Source organism: Vigna unguiculata, chromosome 4 (assembly GCF_037176805.1).
Source record: "Vigna unguiculata cultivar grain cowpea cultivar isolate G323 ecotype 2 chromosome 4, ASM3717680v1, whole genome shotgun sequence".
Taxonomy (NCBI): domain Eukaryota; kingdom Viridiplantae; phylum Streptophyta; class Magnoliopsida; order Fabales; family Fabaceae; genus Vigna; species Vigna unguiculata.
In genome coordinates, this window is record NC_140795.1 from 22,437,985 (window position 1) to 22,442,844 (window position 4,860).

The window sequence follows — 4,860 nt, forward strand, 5'->3', positions numbered from 1 at the left end:
TTGAGATTTTCAGCTCTTAAATATGCTCTTGGAGCTGTCTTGCTCATTCGCTTAAGAGTCGGGGTCGTTTTGACTAGCTCTTTCCAGGTAAGGGAAGCTAGGGTTTATGTTTTAAAAGTTATTTTGCTGATTTTTGATCTGTTGTATGGTTGTGATGCTTGAATGAGGTTGTTGGTCGAATAAAAATGTATGGTGTGCAAGTATGTTTGATTGATGTGGCGCTACTCTTTTTCTGCACTGCACACTTTTCGTAAAATGAAGATTTCTACTACGTTAACCGTTGGATCGAGCTGAACTTTAACAGTTGATCCTTAACACATAATTCTTAACTTTGACTGGTCAGATCTTCAATCGGAGCTCTGTAGTGAGAGAAGTTTTTATCGCAAGGTCACTGAATTTGTGTTGTTGACAACACTACACACTTTTCGTAAAATGAAAGTTACTACTTCGTTAACCGTTGGATCGAGCTGATATTTTAATAGTGGATCCTTAACACATATATTTTGACTTTGACCGGTCCGATCTTGAATCATAGCTCTCTAGTGAGAGAAGTTTTTATCGCAAGATCGTTGTAGTTTGGTTGTTTCTCTGATTTTGAATGGTTATTACTGACTTGAATCTAATTGTTATATTAAAAGCATGTGATAAATGATTATGCATGAGTGATGTGATTCATGGATTGTGGATGATGGTTTTGGTATGAACTTGGCATGTGATTTAAATGAGATGGTTGGTATCAAGGAGACATGGTATTGATATGAAATACAAATACATATTCACTGTTTGAGAAGGATGAGTTGGTATGGATTCAACATTTGGTTATGAATGAGAATAGGTTGTAAAGGTTGGCATGAGATATTGTGTATGGTAAACATTACTTGATTGATTGAACATGATTGGTCTGTGGTCAGTGCGTAATTCCTTGAAATCTCTAGGTGGGATTTCAGGGTCGTGCTTCAGTGGTCGGGACGTAATTCCATGGCCCCTGTTAGTGGGTGTCCATGGTGGTGCCCCATCTATATAACTTGGTAAGGATTCAAGGTAAGGATTGCATTCTGACACTCTAAGGAGTCAGTTAGTCTCACTTAGAGCGGACTGACGCCTGTGGTGAGAGTAGCAGGAGGCCTGAAATTCATTAAGGACTAACCTTGTGTGTGAGGGAATTGATTCATTGTAACACTTGTAACACTTGTAACACATAGCTCGGGGGTGAGCAGCTCGGGGTGAGCAGAGGTATCCACCACAAGTGCGAGCATCCGCTGAATCCGACCAGATTATATGTATCCGGATGAGTCAATTTGAGTCTTAGTGTATTGATTGGGAGGTCATAACATGCTTGGATGATGTATGTATATTGGACTGTGAAAGTATATCTGATTGCATGATAAAATCTTTTTGGCTATAGCTTACCCTTTTACTTGTTTGATTGCCTTGTATGTTGTTCTTCTACCGTTGCGATGATCATCAATTTATTGATGGGAGCAGATGCGAGAGGTACTCGAGGTCAATAGAGAAGGGATGGTTCCGCTGCACAGTCTACCCGTGCTGGACTTCATGTCTCTTTGGGCTTTTCTTTAGGACGAAGGCCCGTGTATTGTATTGCTCCTAAGGCTTTATTTCGAATACTGGCTATCTCTTACTCCTTTTGGGTTGTAGGCATTGTAGTGAGCTTTAGTATTTCCTTTTAAGTACCTTTGATAACTGTAAGGAGTGACTTTATACTCCGCAACTTGGCTCTTTATATTATCCGGTGTAAGATTTCATTTAATTATGTTATTATTTAAATGGGATGTTACAATTTCAACCAAGTTTCTTATGAAACTCAAACAATGAATCAGTGAATCGTCAAGCTAATTTTGGAATCATAAATTATAGTTTTTTTTTCAATTATAATCTAAAATGAAAAATAACTCCAAATATACACGATACTCAATGTAATATTTTTAAATTAAAATAAACAAAACACCTTAACCACACATCTTATTAAACACAATTATTAGTTATATGTAAGTGTGTGAGCCCCTATTTTAAAAGAATTTAAATGAAACAATACAATAACCAAAAGTACATTCATTGAAAGAATAAGTGAGAAAATAAGAAATGTTACTTTTATGATATAAATCCATAGCTATAGTTGATACGTACGAAAGTCATATAATAATAATGTGAATGGTAAGAATCTGATAAATATGATAACAACAATTGAAGTTGGAAACAAAAATAGTAGTAAAAGTATGATTGTTTATATCGAATTTGGCTATTTTTTTTGTTTTGAGGTAAACTGATCTTATTGTTGATTGTTGACGTGTAATCAAATTTTAAATTACTTATAAAGAAAATTTATTTATAAAGATTTTTTTGATGTTCTAGTCATTAAAAAAATATAAAAAAAAACATATATATGAGAGTAAAGTATAATTGTCGGAATGAGCATATGAGAAAAAGAGTTACGATGAAATTGAAAATAGAAAAGAATGTGGTGAATTAGCTGCATATATGTCCCTGCTGTCAGCGCTATTTTAGCATAACAACTCACGAGATGCAGACTCTTCCACATGCAAAACCTGATGACTGTGACGAAACAAAAGTATTAAAATGTAATTTTTAATTATTTGGTCGCGACATTTTTAAAGCTTGTCTGGATGATTCCTTTGGATCATAATTTGACAGTTTTGGGATGGCATATGTACTAACTCTTGTTTCACTCACTAGTATTTTAATCTGTGCAGCACAGAATTAATTTTTAAAATCATTGTTTTCGTTAGAATTAGAAGTAGATCAAGAAGTTAAAAATAAATATTATACTTAAATAATAATAATAATAATAATAATAAACATAATTTAAAATAAGAAACATTAATTTAACATTATTTACTTTTAATAAAAAACATTAACTTTGATATAAGTATAATTTTAATTGTAATATTAATTTTAATATTTTATTATTTAGTTTATTCTGAGTTTATTAATAATGTAATTGTTTATGCGGAAACAATAACAGAATATCAAGGAACACATATCATATCTTATCTTAATCATTGACTTCTCGGACTGGTTACTCCTCGGTTTATATGTGTCTTCTTCTAAAGTTGGCAATTTGGACCCTTAAGGGATTATATGCGGAAAGGACTCTGACGATTAAGTCAACAAAAACTCTCAAAAGTCAATAAATACCAGATTAATGAATTAATGAAAACGTATATTTAATTGTTGGGATCCACATGCATTTATAGAGTCATTAATTATGTTATTCCCTTTTGATGGGTTGGGCCCCTCTTTATTGTGTTGGGATGTTCATGCTCTGAATGGGCCTAGGTCAAGCTCAAGTCCTATGCTAGTGATCTGACATTAAAAGCCCAGCTGTAATTTCCTAAGTATAGGGTTGGCTTATACGCTACTCTTTGGAGTAGGTGGCCTTAACTGTTATGTGTATTGTTGTCTTGTTCAGTTAACTATTCGTCTATTCTTTTTATGATAGGACTACTCGTAAGCGGTTTCAACTGGGTAGTTAGCCATCTCGATCTTGACCGTCTAGGTATAGTAGAGTAATATTTGACTTTGTTTATTTTTTATGCCATATTTTAAATTTTATCATTATTAGTAGAAGTTGTTTAGAAGCATTGAAAAAAATTGATTAAAAATGCTACATTTTATAATGTTTATATTTTGAATTATAAATCCAAATTTTATTAGTACTTTTGTATTAGTAATTTCAACTTTCAAATTTAAACTTGAATATCTTAAATTTTAAATTTTTCATTGACAATATGAATTTTAAGTTAAAAAAATAAAATTAAAATGATTAGTTATTTTTTATCTTCAAAAATTTAAATAATTTATAATTATAAATTTTTAATAATAAACTTATATCTATTTCACTGGTATTATTTTATTGACATGTTTCATTTCATACATAATTTTATAAAAAAGTTAGTAAAATTAAAACTATAACAATTTGTGCATGAGAGTTTTATATATATATATATATATATATATATATATATATATTATGAAAAATTTAAATTTGTCAAATATAAATAAAAAATATTATAAATATTTTATTTTATAGAATTGATTAAACATTATATTATTTTTATATAGATAATATATTTATGTTATTTCATAAAATCATTTAAAATTAAATCTGATAATTGAGCCCATTAAAATAAATAATTTTGATCTAAATTAAATAATAGTTTTACATATTTTATAATAATTAATAAAATATTCAATTTGAACACATGAAAATAAATAACTTTTACAAACTTAAAATAAATATTACAGATGACATATTATAAAAGTTATCACATATATCCAGGATTACAGATGATAACAGAGAAATAACGAAGCTATGGTTAGTTGTAAAAAGTGTTTGGATGAAAAAATATCATAGTGAATACGCAGGAAGACTTAATTAATTATATAAAAACAAAAGAATGTACTTAGCCGTTTATGGAATAGCTTAAATAATGGGTGGGGAGATGATAAAATACCCTAGGTATGGAGAGAGAGAGAGAGGAATATGACTAATTTTAAATTTCTGAATCTCACTTTTAGGGGAATTTTCAAATGAGAGACTTGTCACACTTAATGACCAGATCTAGTTTTCAAAATTTTCATGGAATTTGTTTAAACATAATCAATTTTAACATTTTCAAGAACATTTGTTAAATTTTAAAACCGCATAATTACTGATTAAATAGAGTATATTTTTCTAATTGTTTTTTTTATAAATAATGGTCCTTTATGTGTTTAACATACTCTTATATAGAAACATTTTATATATTTTGTTTGAACAAATTCACTTATTTTTTTTATATAAATTAAAATATTGATATTCATTCATTACTTAAGTGAATA